The sequence below is a fragment of the Somniosus microcephalus genome, unplaced genomic scaffold, assembly GCF_052327205.1.
Source record: "Somniosus microcephalus isolate GS21.2 unplaced genomic scaffold, FLI_Smic_1.0 unresolved_chr1, whole genome shotgun sequence".
Taxonomy (NCBI): Eukaryota; Metazoa; Chordata; class Chondrichthyes; order Squaliformes; family Somniosidae; genus Somniosus; species Somniosus microcephalus.
Window position 1 is genome coordinate 103,968,286 of NW_028225179.1, and position 19,067 is coordinate 103,987,352.

Below are 19,067 nucleotides of genomic sequence, written 5' to 3' on the forward strand. Positions count from 1 at the left end.
GACTCTCCCTGTTCCCCGCTCGGCTCGGGCGGGGGGGGGCGGGGCTCTCAGGAGTGCGGATCTCAGGCGGGGCTTGGAGAGCGGGAAGGGTTACCCCGGCAACCGGGCCCGCCGGCCGTCTCTCACAGCCGCAATCGACGGTCTTGAAGCCAGCTCGGGAGGGTGGGGCGCGGCGTCTCTCTCTGTTCCCCGCTCGGCTCGGGCGGGGGGGGGCGGGGCTCTCGGGAGTGCGGATCTCGGGCGGGGCTTGGTGAGCGGGAAGGGTTACCCCGGCAACCGGGCCCGCCGGCCGTCTCTCACAGCCGCAATCGGCGGTCTTGAAGCCAGCTCGGGAGGGCGGGCCTCCGGAGTTCGGTGCTTGGTTGGGGGGGCGGGGATCAGGGGGCTCGGGGGCTCTCCCCCCTCCCCTCCTCTCCCTCCCTCCCCCTTCCCCCTCCCCTTTTCCCCCTCCCCTTTTCCCCCTCCCCTTCCCCCCCTCCCCTTCCCCTCTTCCCCTTCCCCTTTTCCCCTTCCCCCCTCCCCTTCCCCTTCCCCTCCCCCTTCCCTTCCCCCCCTTCCCCTCCCCTCCCCCCTTCCCCCCAGTCGCTCTCTCTATTCCCCCAGTCGCTCTCTCTTTCTCTTCCCCCCAGTCGCTCTCTCTCTCTCTTCCCCCGTCGCTCTCTCTCTCTCTTCCCCCCCAGTCGCTCTCTCTCTCTCTTCGCCCCCCAGTCGCTCTCTCTCTTCCCCCTGAGTTGCTCTCTCTCTCTCTCTTCCCCCGTCGCTCTCTCTCTCTTCCCCCCCAGTCGCTCTCTCTCTCTCTTCCCCCAGTCGCTCTCTCTCTCTCTTCCCCCCAGTCGCTCTCTCTCTTCCCCACCAGTCGCTCTCTATCTTCCCCCCAGTCGCTCTCTCTCTTCCCCCCCGTCGCTCTCTCTCTTCCCCCCCAGTCGCTCTCTCTCTTCCCCCGTCGCTCTCTCTCTTCCCCCCCAGTCGCTCTCTCTCTTCCCCCCCAGTCGCTCTCTCTCTTCCCCCCCAGTCGCTCTCTCTCTTCCCCCCCAGTCGCTCTCTCTCTTCCCCCCAGTCGCTCTCTCTTCCCCCCAGTCGCTCTCTCTCTTCCCCCCAGTCGCTCTCTCTCTTCCCCCCCCAGTCACTCTCTCTCTTCCCCCCCAGTCGCTCTCTCTCTCTCTTCCCCCCAGTCGCTCTCTCTCTCTCTTCCCCCCAGTCGCTCTCTCTCTCTCTTCCCCCCCAGTCGCTCTCTCTCTCTCTTCCCCCCAGTCGCTCTCTCTCTCTCTTCCCCCCCAGTCGCTCTCTCTCTCTCTTCCCCCCAGTCGCTCTCTCTCTTCCCCCCCAGTCGCTCTCTCTCTCTCTTCCCCCCAGTCGCTCTCTCTCTCTCTTCCCCCAGTCGCTCTCTCTCTCTCTTCCCCCCAGTCGCTCTCTCTCTCTTGCCCCCCATCGCTCTCTCTCTCTTCCCCCCAGTCGCTCTCTCTCTTCCCCCCGTCGCTCTCTCTCTCTCCCCCCCAGTCGCTCTCTCTCTTCCCCCCAGTCGCTCTCTCTCTTCCCCCCATCGCTCTCTTTATTCCCCCCCAGTCGCTCTCTCTATTCCCCCCCAGTCGCTCTCTCTATTCCCCCCAGTCGCTCTCTCTCTTCCACCCCAGTCGCTCTCTCTCTCTTCCCCCCAGTCGCTCTCTCTTCCCCCCCAGTCGCTCTCTCTTCCCCCCCAGTCGCTCTCTCTTCCCCCCCAGTCGCTCTCTCTCTTCCCCCCAGTCGCTCTCTCTCTTCCCCCCCAGTCGCTCTCTCTCTTCCCCCCCAGTCACTCTCTCTCTTCCCCCCAGTCGCTCTCTTTCTTCCCCCCAGTCGCTCTCTCTCTTCCCCCCAGTCGCTCTCTCTTCCCCCCCAGTCGCTATCTCTCTTCCCCCCCAGTCGCTCTCTCTCTTCCCCCCCAGTCGCTCTCTCTCTTCCCCCCCAGTCGCTCTCGCTCTTCCCCCCATCGCTCTCTCTATTCCCCCCCAGTCGCTCTCTCTCTTCCCCCCAGTCACTCTCTCTCTTCCCCCCGTCGCTCTCTCTCTTCCCCCCCAGTCGCTCTCTCTCTCTTCCCCCCAGTCGCTCTCTCTCTCTCTTCCCCCCCAGTTGCTCTCTCTCTCTCTTCCCCCCCGTCGCTCTCTCTCTCTCTTCCCCCCCAGTCGCTCTCTCTCTCTCTTCCCCCCCAGTCGCTCTCTCTCTCTCTCTTCCTCCCCAGTCGCTCTCTCTCTCTTGCCCCCCATCGCTCTCTCTCTCTTCCCCCCCAGTCGCTCTCTCTCTCTTCCCCCCAGTCGCTCGCTCTCTCTCTCTCTCTTCCAACAACAACATGCCCTCGAAAAAGCCTCAGCACCGCCGGGCACTCAGCTAGTATGTCATATGTCTATGCGAAAAAAATGGGCCAAAGCTCCTGCTGGGTGTGCGCCCATGTGCCCACCCATACGGGGGGAGGAATCCCATTAAGGCCTATCCCCTTTAAGGTAGAGGAGATGGTAGGGTGGTTATTATACTCTAATACCACCTGGAATAAGGAGGATACCATACAAACCCAAAATAGCTTGAATCCAGGTCAGCTGGAACATGAGTGGAAACAGGCAGGGTATAACCCCACGAACTTTAAAGGATGGTTTCATCCCCAGTACAATAATCGAAGGTATCCAAGAAGAAATAAAGAAGCTCCTTCGACCCACAAGCACAGGGGGATGGCTTGATTGGTTGCTAGGGAAGACCGGGTGGGGAGCGTGGATGATGCAAGGGATAATAATAATAGTTGTAATTTGTATGTTGATGTGTTGTGCGCTGAGCCTTATAAAGTTGTGTTGCCAAACTGCTATGAAAAGTGTGATGCCGATCGCCTCTATCGAGGAGGAACACACCAACCTGCTACCAAGGGGCGAAGAACACCAATACGACACTGTCGAAGGAACAACCGAACCCCCGGACATAAGCCAGTGGCTGTAAGCACCGACGAAAGGGGGGCCGAGGATGGTCATCTGGGAGCAAATGAATCGTGCTCCAGGACCAAGAGGAGGGACTGTTAGAATAAAATTTTGCTGGACAAGATTGCTGGACAAGATTTTGCTGGAAAAGACACAAACAACAAATTCGCTGACTGGGACTAATTGAATCACTGCACAGTGAGACATGCCACGCTTACGCATGGCTGGAACAAAGTTCATCTCGTGTCCTGACTGGGACTAATTGAACCACTGAGGACTAACAAGGTTCACTGGTATCCTATTATCAAACTAATCACTTGTATCCTATTATCAAACTAATCACATTCCGCCGGTGACGCGGACAGAACAAGACGGAACGAAGACCTGAAGAGGCAGAATTGGCAACACAAGTGTGTAAACTCCTGACTGGAGGAAAATAACGATATGCGCTAATAAACGAATTGATTGGATGAATGTAAATGATCTAAAACCAACTTCTTGGAATTGTATATAAGCTCGGCACGTACTACAATCGGGGAGAAGGTGCTCTCGCAGACCGCGTGGTTGCAGATGCTTCTCCCAGAGCTCTGTCATTTAATAGTTGTCTCTCTTACTCAAAGTCTAGTTTCCGAGGAATCATTTTTCCTACAACAAAGAGCCCGGTGTATCCTGGGATATTACTGTACGACAGGGCCCGGTGTATCCTGGGATATTACAGTACGACAGCCCCCGTTTTTCCTGGGATATTACAGTATGAGGGCCCGGTGTATCCTGGGATATTACAGTAGGACAGGGCCAGGTGTATCCTGGGATATTACAGTATGACAGGGCCCGGTGTATCCTGGGATATTACAGTACGACAGGGCCCGGTGTATCCTGGGATATTACAGTACGACGGCCCGGTGTATCCTGGGATATTACTGTATGACAGGGCCCAGTGTATCCTGGGATATTACAGTACGAGGGCCCGGTGTATCCTGGGATATTACAGTACGAGGGCCCGGTGTATCCTGGGATATTACAGTATGACAGGGCCCGGTGTATCCTGGGATATTACAGTACGAGGGCCCGGTGTATCCTGGGATATTACAGTACGACAGGGCCCGGAGTATCCTGGGATATTACAGTACACAGTGTATCCTGAGATATTACAGTACGACACGGCCCGGTGCATCCTGGGACATTACAGTACGACAGGGCCCGGTGTATCCTGGGATATTACAGTATGAGGGCCCGGTGTATCCTGGGATATTACAGTTTGAGGGCCCGGTGTATCCTGGGATATTACAGTATGAGGGCCCAGTGTATTCTGGGATATTACAGTACGAGGGCCCGGTGTATCCTGGGATATTACAGTACGACAGGGCCCGGTGTATCCTGAGCTATTACAGTACGAGGGCACGGTGTATCCTGGGATATTACAGTACAACATGGCCTGGTGTATCCTGGGATATTACAGTACGACAGGGCCCGGTGTATCCTGGGATATTACAGTACGACAGGCCCGGTGTATCCTGGGACATTACAGTACGACAGGGCCCGGTGTATCCTGGGATATTACAGTACGAGGGCCCGGTGTATCCTAGGATATTACAGTACGAGGGCCCGGTGTACCCTGGGTATTACAGTACGAGGGCCAGGTGTATCCTGGGATATTACAGTACGACAGGGCCCGGTGTATCTTGCGCTATTACAGTACAACAGGGCTCGGTGTATCCTGGGATATTACAGTACACAGTGTATCCTGGGATATTACAGTACGAGGGCCCGGTGTATCCTGGGATATTACAGTACACGGTGTATCCCTGTCCGTCGCTCTGATTTTCTCTCTGATTCTCTCTCATAGTACCGAAGTTTGATTCCCTTGTCCCTGCCCTTGTTGGTGTGATTGGGGCCTTCGGTCTGCTCATCGCTCTTACCATTGTGGCTGTTGTCATCTACAAAAAGAAAGGTAGGAAGTGGGGAGAAAATGGGCAGGTCCTTGCTGGTGGAGGGAGGGGCCTGGATTGGGAGGAGGGGCCAGGTTGGAGGTGGAGGGGTCCTGTAAGGGGGGGCACGGGACAGGGTTGGGGGGATGGCCTGATGGTGAGTGGAAGTGTACTGGGCTGGAGGGGGCAGGGCTCTGGCTGAGGTGCTTTGGGTGAGGGGGCGGGGCGCTGGGTGAGGGGGCAGGGTGCTGGGTGAAGGTCTCTGGGTGAGGGGGCAGGGCTCTGGGTGATGGAGCCAGGTTGGGGGCGGGTCTCTGGGAGGCGGAGCCAGGCTGGGGGAGGTGCTCAGGGTGGGGAGTGCCAGGTTGGGGGTGAGCCTCCTCTCTGACTGTCTGTCGGGGTCTCGTCACTCACTGAGCGTTCCTTGCTTTACAGGGGGAGGGAAGAGCAGCTACAATCCGACAACCAGTAAGCTGACCATCAAACATCCTCAGCATCTCCGTAACTGAATCGTCGCTCATTCTGTGTCTGATACACTGAACAGTTTATTGCTCTGTGTCTCCCTCTGTTTGTCTCTGTCTCTGTGTCTGGCTCTTTCTCTCTTTCTGTTGTCTGTCTCTGTGCCTGTCTCTCTCTCTGGCTCTGTCTCTTTCTGTCTCTCTCTCTATTTCTGGCTCTGTCTCTTTCTGTCTCTCTGTTTCTGGCTCTGTCTCTTTCTGTCTCTCTCTCTATTTCTGGCTCTGTCTCTTTCTGTCTCTCCGTTTCTGTCTCTGTCTCTTTCTGTCTCTGGCTCTGTCTCTCTCTCTCTGTTTCTGTCTGTCTCTTTCTGTTTCTGGCTCTGTCTCTTTCTGTCTCTCTTTCTGTCTCTGTCTCTCTCCTTTCTGTCTCTCTCTCTCTTTCTGTCTCTCTCTTTCTGTCTCTGTATCTTTCTGGCTCTCTGTTTCTGGCTCTGTCTCTTTCTGTCTATCTGTTTCTGGCTCTGTGTCTCTCTCCCTCTTTCTGTTTCTCTCTGTCTGTCTCTCTCTCTCTCTCTGTATCTGGCTCTGTCTCTGTGACAATGAACAGTTTTTTTAATGCCTGTCCTTCCATTAACAGCTTCTGATAAAGGGGAATCCTCCTGCTCCTCCGTCACTGCCTGAGGTATGAATAGTGTTGATCAATAGTGTGAGCAGATCTTTCCCTGGCCTTCTAACTGGGCTATTACAGCAGGTGTTTATTGTACAATCTCACGGGTGGAATCTGAGCACAGTGCATGTCTCTCCCTGTGTAGTCCCTAAAGACTGGGCCGAACAATCCAACACTGAGATTGGCCTTCTGGAGATGACTGGCCCTGTACGGTCTGAGGCTGGAGATATCTTGTGGGGGAGGGGATTGGGGTAAAGGTGTCCAGAAACCTCTCACCCTGGATGTGGCTTCCTGTCAGATAATCGATTTCCTCAGGTGAGTCGAATTTCCCAGTGGTGTTGCTCCCCCAGGATTCAGTATTGCTGGTGTTTGTGGGGTGGGTCTGATGGGTTTTGATGGTGTTTGGGTGTGGGTCTGATGGGTTTTGCTGGTGTTTGGGTGTGGGTCTGATGGGTTTTGCTGGTGTTTGGGTGTGGGTCTGATGGGTTTTGATGGTGTTTCGGGGTGGGTCTGATGGGTTTTGCTGGTGTTTGGATGTGGGTCTGATGGGTTTTGATGGTGTTTGTGGGTGGGTCTGATGGGTTTTTCTGGTGGTTGTGGGGTGGGACTGATGGGTTTTGATGGTGTTGGAGTGGGGGGTCTGCTGTTTTTGTTATTTTTTTATGGGGTGTGAGCATCGCTGGCAAGGCCAGCATTTACTGCCCATCTCTAATTGCCCTTGAGAAGGTGGTGGTGAGCCACCATCTTGAACCGCTGCAGTCTGTGTGGTGAAGGTACTCCCACAGTGCTATTAGGTAGGGAGTTCCAGGATTTTGACCCAGCGACAATGAAGGATCGGCGATATACTTCTAAGTCAGGATGGTGTGTGACTTGGAGGGGAACTTGGAGGTGGTGGTGTTCCCATGCGCCTGCTGCCCTTGTCCTTCTAGGTGGAAGAGGTCGCAGGTTTGGAAGGTGCTGCCGAAGAAGCCTTGGCGAGTTGCTGCAGTGCATCTTGTAGATGGTACACACTGCAGCCACGGTGGTGGAGGAAGTGAATGTTTAAGGTGGTGGATGGGGTGCCAATAAAGCGGGCTGCTTTGTCCTGGATGGTGTCGAGCTTTTTGAGTGTTGTTGGAGCTGCACTCATCCAGGCAAGAGCTGCTGGTGTTTGAGGGGTGGAGGGATCTGCTGGGTTTTGCTGCTGGAGTTTTGCTGCTGGTGTTTGCAGGGGTTTGCTGGGTCTGATGGGTTTTCCTTTCTCTGTAACAATCTATTTCTCTTCCCCAGTGGCCTCCCGTGTCCCAGCTGGTTCCCCGAGATCAGCAGCAGGAGTTGATGAGAGGATCGGGAAGGGTGTGATTTCATCGAGGTGACGGCGAGTGACTGATGGCAGCTCCACATCTGTGACTCTGTAATTTAAATTGTGCCAGTTGCAGATTATTAAATGTCTGGGATTTCTCTCTTTGGAGCCGGATGATTTGAGCTTTGCTCTGCTCTGTTTGCTCTGCTCTGTTTACTCTGCACATACTCCAGGATTACGATTTACTCACTGCCGATTCATTCACTGCGAGGTGGGCTGTGTAGAGCAGGGGTCTGCTCCCTCGGACAGTCCCCGGGTGTGGGTGTTGGGAAATGTTGCCCTGTCCCACGGGCTGAAATTGGAGGGCGTGGGGGAGGTTAGGGAACTTGTACATGAGTTTTTTTTGGGTGTGGGGGGCGGGGTGCTTGTGCTTTGCAAAAGGAGATCTGGTCCTGCTGATTGTCTTTCTTGCAATTTCTTCAATAAAGGAGGTCCATACTCCACTTACTGTCTCTGTCTGCACACTCCTCAGTTCAAAACTAATGAAGCTGTATTGGGGAAAATTGAGTGTTTTAAGGATGAAGTTACCAGGTATCTAGGGGAAGAGGAAATAATAACAGTCGATAAGTTGCAAGCACAGATTTCAAAAGGGAAGATCGTGCTTGCCAAAGCTCATAGCATTCTTTGGGGGAGGTGACAGACATGGTGATGGGGAAATGCAGTGAATGTGATGCACATGGACTTTAGGAAAGCCTTTGACAAGGTGTCACGCGGGGGATTATTGGAGAAGATTCAATGAGTACTTTGCATCTGTCGTCACAAAAGGCGGCTTTAGCCGGACCGCAATGTCCTTGCACCATGCCAGCCCGGAATTCCAGATTAGGACCTAGAATGCAGGAAGCTGACGACAATTAACCTTCAAGTCCCAGTCCAGCTCCACCTCCCCAAGCAGTAGCTCCTGCCTTTGATGGCCCACCACAGATCTGGGTGGGTGTGTCATTTCCAGTACTTCCATGTGGAAGTGACTCCGTCTGGATACTTGGTTGAGGGGAGGCATATATAAACTAAATGGTACCATTTTAAAGGAGGCGCAGGAACAGAGAGACCTGGGGGTGTATGTGCACAAATCTTTGAAGGTGGCAGGTCAATTTGAGAAGGCTGTTAAAAAAGCACATGGGCTCCTGGTTTTACAGCGTCAGCCACAGCTCAGTGGGCACCCTTGCCACTCAGTCAGAAGGCAGTGGGTTCAAGTCCCACTCTAGCACAAAAATCTAGGCTGACACTCCAGTGAGAAGGTGAGCCAGAGTTCAAAGAGTGTTCCATCTTTCTTGTATTTAATAACTGAGAAGCGAGAAAACTGATTGTTCCCACTGTGAAATCTGTATAGAATTAGAGTCTATATCACAGGAACAGGCCTTTCAGCCCAACTGGTCTATGTCGGCATTTGTACTCCACGCAAGCCTCCTCCCAGCACTCTTCATCTCACCCTATCAGCATATCCTTCTATTCCTTTCTCCCTCATGTGCTTATTGAGCCAACCCTTAACTGTCAGCTGTGGCTCAGTGGGTAGCACCCTCGCCGCTGAGTCAGAAGGTTGTGGGTTTAAGTCCTGCTCCAGAGACTTGAGCACAAAAATCAAGACTGACACTCCAGTGCAGTGCTGAGGGAGTGCTGCACTGTCGGAGGAGCCGTCCTTCGGATGAGACGTTAAATCAAGACTGACACTCCAGTGCAGTGCTGAGGGAGTGCTGCACTGTCGGAGGAGCCGTCCTTCGGATGAGACGTTAAATCGAGACTGACACTCCACTGCAGTGCTGAGGGAGTGCTGCACTGTTGTAGGAGCCGTCCTTCGGATGAGACGTTAAATCGAGACTGACACTCCACTGCAGTGCTGAGGGAGTGCTGCACTGTCGGAGGAGCTGTCCTTCGGATGAGACGTTAAATCGAGACTGACACTCCAATGCAGTGCTGAGGGAGTGCTGCACTGTCGGAGGAGCTGTCCTTCGGATGAGACGTTAAATCGAGACTGACACTCCACTGCAGTGCTGAGGGAGTGCTGCACTGTCGGAGGAGCTGTCCTTCGGGGGAGAGAAGGTCAGGAACCTGGGGGGGAGCGAAGGTCAGGAACTGGGGGGAGAGAAGGTCAGGAACTGGGGGGAGAGAAGGTCAGGAACTGGGGGGAGAGAAGGTCAGGAACTGGAAGGAGAGAAGGTCAGGAACTGGGGGGAGAGAAGGTCAGGAACTGGGGGGAGAGAAGGTCAGGAACTGGGGGGAGAGAAGGTCAGGAACTGGGGGGAGAGAAGGTCAGGGACTGGGGGGGAGAAGGTCAGGAACTGGGGGGAGAGAAGGTCAGGAACTGGGGGGAGCGAAGGTCAGGAACTGGGGGGAGAGAAGGTCAGGAACTGGGGGGGAGAGAAGGTCAGGAACTGGGGGGAGAGAAGGTCAGGAACTGGGGGAGAGAAGGTCAGGAACTGGGGGGGAGCGAAGGTCAGGGACTGGGGGGAGAGAAGGTCAGGAACTGGGGGGAGAGAAGGTCAGGAACTGGGGGGAGAGAAGGTCAGGAACTGGGGGGGGAGAATGTCAGGAACTGGGGGGAGAGAAGGTCAGGAACTGGGGGGAGCGAAGGTCAGGAACTGGGGGAGAGAAGGTCAGGAACTGGGGGGGAGAGAAGGTCAGGAACTGGGGGGAGAGAAGGTCAGGAACTGGGGGAGAGAAGGTCAGGAACCTGGGGGGGAGCGAAGGTCAGGGACTGGGGGGAGAGAAGGTCAGGAACTGGAGGGAGAGAAGGTCAGGAACTGGGGGTGAGAAGGTCAGGAACTGGGGTAGAGAAGGTCAGGAACTGGGGGTGAGAAGGTCAGGAACTGGGGGTGAGAAGGTCAGGAACTGGGGGTGAGAAGGTCAGGAACTGGGGGGGAGAAGGTCAGGAACTGGGGTAGAGAAGGTCAGGAACTGGGGGTGAGAAGGTCAGGAACTGAGGGTGAGAAGGTCAGGAACTGGGGGGGAGAGAAGGTCAGGAACTGGGGGGGAGAAGGTCAGGAACTGGGGGGAGAGAAGGTCAGGAACTGGGGGGGAGAGAAGGTCAGGAACTGAGGGGGAGAAGGTCAGGAACTGGGGGGAGAGAAGGTCAGGAACTGGGGGTGAGAAGGTCAGGAACTTGGGGGGGAGAAGGTCAGGAACTGGGGGGAAGAGAAGGTCAGGAACTGGGGGGGAGAGAAGGTCAGGGACTGGGGGGAAGAGAAGGTCAGGAACTGGGGGGAGAGAAGGTCAGGGACTGGGGGAGAGAAGGTCAGGGACTGGGGGGGAGAGAAGGTCAGGAACTGGGGGGAAGAGAGAAGGTCAGGAACTGGGGGTGAGAAGGTCAGGAACTGGGGGTAGAGAAGGTCAGGAACTGGGGGGGAGAGAAGGTCAGGAACTGGGGGGAAGAGAGAAGGTCAGGAACTGCGGAAGAGAAGGTCAGGGACTGGGGGAGAGAAGGTCAGGAACTGGGGGGGAGAGAAGGTCAGGAACTGGGGGAGAGAAGGTCAGGAACTGGGGGAGAGAAGGTCAGGAACTGGGGGAGAGAAGGTCAGGAACTGTGGGGAGAGAAGGTCAGGAACTGGGGGAGAGAAGATCAGGAACTGGGGGGAGTGAATGTCAGGAACTGGGGGGAGAGAAGGTCAGGAACTGGGGGGAGAGAAGGTCAGGAACTGGGGGAGAGAGAAGGTCAGGAACTGGGGGTGAGAAGGTCAGGAACTGGGGGGAGAGAAGGTCAGGAACTGGGGGTGAGAATGTCAGGAACTGGGGGGAGAGAAGGTCAGGAACTGGGGGGAGAGAAGGTCAGGAACTGGCGGGAGAGAAGGTCAGGAACTGGGGGGAGAGAAGGTCAGGAACTGGGGAGAGAAGGTCAGGAACTGGGGGGAGAGAAGGTCAGGAACTGGGGGGAGAGAAGGTCAGGAACTGGGGGAGAGAAGGTCAGGAACTGGGGGGGGGAGAAGGTCAGGAACTGGGGAGAGAGAAGGTCAGGAACTGGGGGGAGAGAAGGTCAGGAACTGGGGGGGGGAGAAGGTCAGGAACTGGGGAGAGAGAAGGTCAGGAACTGGGGGGAGAGAAGGTCAGGAACTGGGGGGGAGAGAAGGTCAGGAACTGGGGAGAGAGAAGGTCAGGAACTGGGGGGAGAGAAGGTCAGGAACTGGGGGGGGAGAAGGTCAGGAACTGGGGAGAGAGAAGGTCAGGAACTGGGGGGAGAGAAGGTCAGGAACTGGGGGGGAGAGAAGGTCAGGAACTGGGGGGAGAGAAGGTCAGGAACTGGGGGGAGAGAAGGTCAGGAACTGGGGGGAGAGAAGGTCAGGAACTGGGGGGAGAGAAGGTCAGGAACTGGGGGGAGAGAAGGTCAGGAACTGGGGGGAGAAGGTCAGGAACTGGGGGGAGAGAAGGTCAGGAACTGGGGGGGGAGAAGGTCAGGAACTGGGGAGAGAGAAGGTCAGGAACTGGGGGGAGAGAAGGTCAGCAACTGGGGAGAGAAGGTCAGGAACTGGGGGGAGAGAAGGTCAGGAACTGGGGAGAGAAGGTCAGGAACTGGGGGGAGAGAAGGTCAGCAACTGGGGAGAGAAGGTCAGGAACTGGGGGGAGAGAAGGTCAGGAACTGGGGGGAGAAGGTCAGGAACTGGGGGGAGAGAAGGTCAGGAACTGGGGGGGGAGAAGGTCAGGAACTGGGGAGAGAGAAGGTCAGGAACTGGGGGGAGAGAAGGTCAGGAACTGGGGGGGAGAGAAGGTCAGGAACTGGGGAGAGAGAAGGTCAGGAACTGGGGGGAGAGAAGGTCAGGAACTGGGGGGGAGAGAAGGTCAGGAACTGGGGGGGAGAAGGTCAGGAACTGGGGGGAGCGAAGGTCAGGAACTGGGGGGGAGAGAAGGTCAGGAACAGGGGGGAGAGAAGGTCAGGAACTGGGGGAGAGAAGGTCAGGAACTGGGGGGGAGAGAAGGTCAGGAACTGGGGGAGAGAAGGTCAGGAACTGTGGCGGGGAGATAAAGTCAGGAACTGGGGGGGAGAGAAGGTCAGGAACTGGGGGGGAGAGAAGGTCAGGAACTGGGGGGGAGAGAAGGTCAGGAACTGGGGGGAGAGAAGGTCAGGAACTGGGGGGAGAGAAGGTTAGGAACTGGGGGAGAGAAGGTCAGGAACTGGGGGGAGAGAAGGTCAGGATCTGGGGGGAGCGAAGGTCAGGAACTGGGGGGAGAGAAGGTCAGGAACTTGGGGGGAGAGAAGGTCAGGAACTGGGGGGGAGAGAAGGTCAGGAACTGGGGGGAGAGAAGGTCAGGAACTGGCGGGAGAGAAGGTCAGGAACTGGGGGGAGAGAAGGTCAGGGACTGGGGGGGAGAAGGTCAGGAACTGGGGGGAGAGAAGGTCAGGAACTGGGGGGAGCGAAGGTCAGGAACTGGGGGGAGAGAAGGTCAGGAACTGGGGGGGAGAGAAGGTCAGGAACTGGGGGGAGAGAAGGTCAGGAACTGGGGGAGAGAAGGTCAGGAACTGGGGGGGAGCGAAGGTCAGGGACTGGGGGGAGAGAAGGTCAGGAACTGGGGGGAGAGAAGGTCAGGAACTGGGGGGAGAGAAGGTCAGGAACTGGGGGGAGAAGGTCAGGAACTGGGGGGAGAGAAGGTCAGGAACTGGGGGGAGCGAAGGTCAGGAACTGGGGGGAGAGAAGGTCAGGAACTGGGGGGGAGAGAAGGTCAGGAACTGGGGGGAGAGAAGGTCAGGAACTGGGGGAGAGAAGGTCAGGAACCTGGGGGGGAGCGAAGGTCAGGGACTGGGGGGAGAGAAGGTCAGGAACTGGAGGGAGAGAAGGTCAGGAACTGGGGGTGAGAAGGTCAGGAACTGGGGTAGAGAAGGTCAGGAACTGGGGGTGAGAAGGTCAGGAACTGGGGGTGAGAAGGTCAGGAACTGGGGGGGAGAAGGTCAGGAACTGGGGGGAGAGAAGGTCAGGAACTGGGGTAGAGAAGGTCAGGAACTGGGGGTGAGAAGGTCAGGAACTGGGGGTGAGAAGGTCAGGAACTGGGGGGGAGAAGGTCAGGAACTGGGGTAGAGAAGGTCAGGAACTGGGGGTGAGAAGGTCAGGAACTGAGGGTGAGAAGGTCAGGAACTGGGGGGGAGAGAAGGTCAGGAACTGGGGGGGAGAAGGTCAGGAACTGGGGGGAGAGAAGGTCAGGAACTGGGGGGGAGAAGGTCAGGAACTGAGGGGGAGAAGGTCAGGAACTGGGGGGAGAGAAGGTCAGGAACTGGGGGGAAGAAAAGGTCAGGAACTGGGGGGGAGAGAAGGTCAGGGACTGGGGGGAAGAGAAGGTCAGGAACTGGGGGGAGAGAAGGTCAGGAACTTGGGGGGGGAGAAGGTCAGGAACTGGGGGGAAGAAAAGGTCAGGAACTGGGGGGGAGAGAAGGTCAGGGACTGGGGGGAAGAGAAGGTCAGGAACTGGGGGGAGAGAAGGTCAGGGACTGGGGGAGAGAAGGTCAGGGACTGGGGGGGAGAGAAGGTCAGCAACTGGGGGCAAGAGAGAAGGTCAGGAACTGGGGGTGAGAAGGTCAGGAACTGGGGGGAGAGAAGGTCAGGAACTGGGGGGGAGAGAAGGTCAGGAACTGGGGGGAAGAGAGAAGGTCAGGAACTGGGGAAGAGAAGGTCAGGAACTGGGGGGAGAGAAGGTCAGGAACTGGGGGGGAGAGAAGGTCAGGAACTGGGGGAGAGAAGGTCAGGAACTGGGGGAGAGAAGGTCAGGAACTGGGGGAGAGAAGGTCAGGAACTGTGGGGAGAGAAGGTCAGGAACTGGGGGAGAGAAGATCAGGAACTGGGGGGGAGTGAAGGTCAGGAACTGGGGGGAGAGAAGGTCAGGAACTGGGGGAGAGAAGGTCAGGAACCTGGGGGGGAGCGAAGGTCAGGGACTGGGGGGAGAGAAGGTCAGGAACTGGAGGGAGAGAAGGTCAGGAACTGGGGGTGAGAAGGTCAGGAACTGGGGTAGAGAAGGTCAGGAACTGGGGGTGAGAAGGTCAGGAACTGGGGGTGAGAAGGTCAGGAACTGGGGGGGAGAAGGTCAGGAACTTGGGTAGAGAAGGTCAGGAACTGGGGGTGAGAAGGTCAGGAACTGGGGGTGAGAAGGTCAGGAACGGGGGGGGAGAAGGTCAGGAACTGGGGTAGAGAAGGTCAGGAACTGGGGGTGAGAAGGTCAGGAACTGAGGGTGAGAAGGTCAGGAACTGGGGGGGAGAGAAGGTCAGGAACTGGGGGGGAGAAGGTCAGGAACTGGGGGGAGAGAAGGTCAGGAACTGGGGGGGAGAGAAGGTCAGGAACTGGGGGGAGAGAAGGTCAGGAACTGGGGGAGAGAAGGTCAGGAACCTGGGGGGGAGCGAAGGTCAGGAACTGGGGGGGAGAGAAGGTCAGGAACTGGGGGGAGAGAAGGTCAGGAACTGGGGGAGAGAAGGTCAGGAACTGGGGGGGAGCGAAGGTCAGGGACTGGGGGGAGAGAAGGTCAGGAACTGGGGGGAGAGAAGGTCAGGAACTGGGGGAGAGAAGGTCAGGAACTGGGGGGGGAGAAGGTCAGGAACTGGGGGGAGAGAAGGTCAGGAACTGGGGGGAGCGAAGGTCAGGAACTGGGGGGAGAGAAGGTCAGGAACTGGGGGTGAGAGAAGGTCAGGAACTGGGGGGAGAGAAGGTCAGGAACTGGGGGAGAGAAGGTCAGGAACCTGGGGGGGAGCGAAGGTCAGGGACTGGGGGGAGAGAAGGTCAGGAACTGGGGGGAGAGAAGGTCAGCAACTGGGGGGAGAGAAGGTCAGGAACTGGGGGGGGAGAAGGTCTGGAACTGGGGGAGAGAAGGTCAGGAACTGGGGGGGAGCGAAGGTCAGGAACTGGGGGGAGAGAAGGTCAGGAACTGGGGGGGAGAGAAGGTCAGGAACTGGGGGAGAGAAGGTCAGGATCTGGGGGGAGAGAAGGTCAGGAACTGGGGGGAGAGAAGGTCAGGAACTGGGGGAGAGCGAAGGTCAGGAACTGGGGGGAGAAGGTCAGGAACTGGGGGGGAGAAGGTCAGGAACTGGGGGATAGAAGGTCAGGAACTGGGGGGAGAGAAGGTCAGGAACTGAGGGGGAGAGAAGGTCAGGAACTGGGGGAGAGCGAAGGTCAGGAACTGGGGGGAGAGAAGGTCAGGAACTGCGGGGAGAGAAGGTCAGGAACTGGGGGGAGAGAAGGTCAGGAACTGGGGGAGAGCGAAGGTCAGGAACTGGGGGGAGAGAAGGTCAGGACCTGGGGGGAGAGAAGGTCAGGAACTGGGGGGAGAGAAGGTCAGGAACTGAGGGGGAGAGAAGGTCAGGAACTGGGGGGGAGAGAAGGTCAGGAACTGCGGGGGAGAAGGTCAGGAACTGAGGGGGAGAGAAGGTCAGGAACTGGGGGGAGAGAAGGTCAGGAACTGGGGGAGAGAGAAGGTCAGGAACTGGGGGTGAGAAGGTCAGGAACTGGGGGGAGAGAAGGTCAGGAACTGGGGGAGAGAGAAGGTCAGGAACTGGGGGTGAGAATGTCAGGAACTGGGGGGAGAGAAGGTCAGGAACTGGGGGGAGAGAAGGTCAGGAACTGGCGGGAGAGAAGGTCAGGAACTGGGGGGAGAGAAGGTCAGGAACTGGGGAGAGAAGGTCAGGAACTGGGGGGAGAGAAGGTCAGGAACTGGGGGGAGAAGGTCAGGAACTGGGGGGAGAGAAGGTCAGGAACTGGGGGGGGGAGAAGGTCAGGAACTGGGGAGAGAGAAGGTCAGGAACTGGGGGGAGAGAAGGTCAGGAACTGGGGGGGAGAGAAGGTCAGGAACTGGGGGGGAGAAGGTCAGGAACTGGGGGGAGCGAAGGTCAGGAACTGGGGGGGAGAGAAGGTCAGGAACAGGGGGGAGAGAAGGTCAGGAACTGGGGGAGAGAAGGTCAGGAACTGGGGGGGAGAGAAGGTCAGGAACTGGGGGAGAGAAGGTCAGGAACTGTGGCGGGGAGATAAAGTCAGGAACTGGGGGGGAGAGAAGGTCAGGAACTGGGGGGGAGAGAAGGTCAGGAACTGGGGGGGAGAGAAGGTCAGGAACTGGGGGGGAGAGAAGGTCAGGAACTGGGGGGAGAGAAGGTCAGGAACTGGGGGGAGAGAAGGTTAGGAACTGGGGGAGAGAAGGTCAGGAACTGGGGGGAGAGAAGGTCAGGATCTGGGGGGAGCGAAGGTCAGGAACTGGGGGGAGAGAAGGTCAGGAACTTGGGGGGAGAGAAGGTCAGGAACTGGGGGGGAGAGAAGGTCAGGAACTGGGGGGAGAGAAGGTCAGGAACTGGGGGGAGAGAAGGTCAGGAACTGGGGGGAGAGAAGGTCAGGGACTGGGGGGGAGAAGGTCAGGAACTGGGGGGAGAGAAGGTCAGGAACTGGGGGGAGCGAAGGTCAGGAACTGGGGGGAGAGAAGGTCAGGAACTGGGGGGGAGAGAAGGTCAGGAACTGGGGGGAGAGAAGGTCAGGAACTGGGGGAGAGAAGGTCAGGAACTGGGGGGGAGCGAAGGTCAGGGACTGGGGGGAGAGAAGGTCAGGAACTGGGGGGAGAGAATGTCAGGAACTGGGGGGAGAGAAGGTCAGGAACTGGGGGGGAGAAGGTCAGGAACTGGGGGGAGAGAAGGTCAGGAACTGGGGGGAGCGAAGGTCAGGAACTGGGGGGAGAGAAGGTCAGGAACTGGGGGGGAGAGAAGGTCAGGAACTGGGGGGAGAGAAGGTCAGGAACTGGGGGAGAGAAGGTCAGGAACCTGGGGGGGAGCGAAGGTCAGGGACTGGGGGGAGAGAAGGTCAGGAACTGGAGGGAGAGAAGGTCAGGAACTGGGGGTGAGAAGGTCAGGAACTGGGGTAGAGAAGGTCAGGAACTGGGGGTGAGAAGGTCAGGAACTGGGGGTGAGAAGGTCAGGAACTGGGGGGGAGAAGGTCAGGAACTGGGGGGAGAGAAGGTCAGGAACTGGGGTAGAGAAGGTCAGGAACTGGGGGTGAGAAGGTCAGGAACTGGGGGTGAGAAGGTCAGGAACTGGGGGGGAGAAGGTCAGGAACTGGGGTAGAGAAGGTCAGGAACTGGGGGTGAGAAGGTCAGGAACTGAGGGTGAGAAGGTCAGGAACTGGGGGGGAGAGAAGGTCAGGAACTGGGGGGGAGAAGGTCAGGAACTGGGGGGAGAGAAGGTCAGGAACTGGGGGGGGAGAAGGTCAGGAACTGAGGGGGAGAAGGTCAGGAACTGGGGGGAGAGAAGGTCAGGAACTGGGGGTGAGAAGGTCAGGAACTTGGGGGGGGAGAAGGTCAGGAACTGGGGGGAAGAAAAGGTCAGGAACTGGGGGGGAGAGAAGGTCAGGGACTGGGGGGAAGAGAAGGTCAGGAACTGGGGGGAGAGAAGGTCAGGGACTGGGGGAGAGAAGGTCAGGGACTGGGGGGGAGAGAAGGTCAGCAACTGGGGGCAAGAGAGAAGGTCAGGAACTGGGGGTGAGAAGGTCAGGAACTGGGGGGAGAGAAGGTCAGGAACTGGGGGGGAGAGAAGGTCAGGAACTGGGGGGAAGAGAGAAGGTCAGGAACTGGGGAAGAGAAGGTCAGGAACTGGGGGGAGAGAAGGTCAGGAACTGGGGGGGAGAGAAGGTCAGGAACTGGGGGAGAGAAGGTCAGGAACTGGGGGAGAGAAGGTCAGGAACTGGGGGAGAGAAGGTCAGGAACTGTGGGGAGAGAAGGTCAGGAACTGGGGGAGAGAAGATCAGGAACTGGGGGGGAGTGAAGGTCAGGAACTGGGGGGAGAGAAGGTCAGGAACTGGGGGAGAGAAGGTCAGGAACCTGGGGGGGAGCGAAGGTCAGGGACTGGGGGGAGAGAAGGTCAGGAACTGGAGGGAGAGAAGGTCAGGAACTGGGGGTGAGAAGGTCAGGAACTGGGGTAGAGAAGGTCAGGAACTGGGGGTGAGAAGGTCAGGAACTGGGGGTGAGAAGGTCAGGAACTGGGGGGGAGAAGGTCAGGAACTGGGGTAGAGAAGGTCAGGAACTGGGGGTGAGAAGGTCAGGAACTGGGGGTGAGAAGGTCAGGAACGGGGGGGGAAAAGGTCAGGAACTGGGGTAGAGAAGGTCAGGAACTGGGGGTGAGAAGGTCAGGAACTGAGGGTGAGAAGGTCAGGAACTGGGGGGGAGAAGGTCAGGAACTGGGGGGAGAGAAGGTCAGGAACTGGGGGGAGAGAAGGTCAGGAACTGGGGGGGAGAAGGTCAGGAACTGGGGGGAGAGAAGGTCAGGAACTGGGGGGAGAGAAGGTCAGGAACTGGGGGGAGAGAAGGTCAGGAACTGGGGGGAGAGAAGGTCAGGAACTGGGGGGGAGAGAAGGTCAGGAACTGGGGGGAGAGAAGGTCAGGAACTGGGGGGAGAGAAGGTCAGGAACTGGGGGAGAGAAGGTCAGGAACCTGGGGGGGGAGCGAAGGTCAGGGACTGGGGGGAGAGAAGGTCAGGAACTGGGGGGAGAGAAGGTCAGGAACTGGGGGGAGAGAAGGTCAGGAACTGGGGGGGAGAGAAGGTCAGGAACTGGGGGGAGAGAAGGTCAGGAACTGGGGGAGAGAAGGTCAGGAACCTGGGGGGGAGCGAAGGTCAGGAACTGGGGGGGAGAGAAGGTCAGGAACTGGGGGGAGAGAAGGTCAGGAACTGGGGGAGAGAAGGTCAGGAACTGGGGGGGAGCGAAGGTCCGGGACTGGGGGGAGAGAAGGTCAGGAACTGGGGGGAGAGAAGGTCAGGAACTGGGGGAGAGAAGGTCAGGAACTGGGGGGGGAGAAGGTCAGGAACTGGGGGGAGAGAAGGT

The 19,067-nt window shown here is 57.6% G+C and overlaps 1 long non-coding RNA gene across 1 annotated transcript; it reads left to right on the forward strand.

Annotated features, from left to right (window-relative positions):
- The first annotated feature begins 4,748 nt into the window (after positions 1–4,748).
- On the forward strand, positions 4,749–7,452 carry LOC147095678 (uncharacterized). The gene is made up of 4 exons (XR_015074814.1): positions 4,749–4,881; positions 5,294–5,326; positions 5,954–5,998; positions 7,253–7,452. It is a non-coding gene; the product is annotated as an uncharacterized LOC147095678 (long non-coding RNA).
- Positions 7,453–19,067: the final 11,615 nt, after the last annotated feature.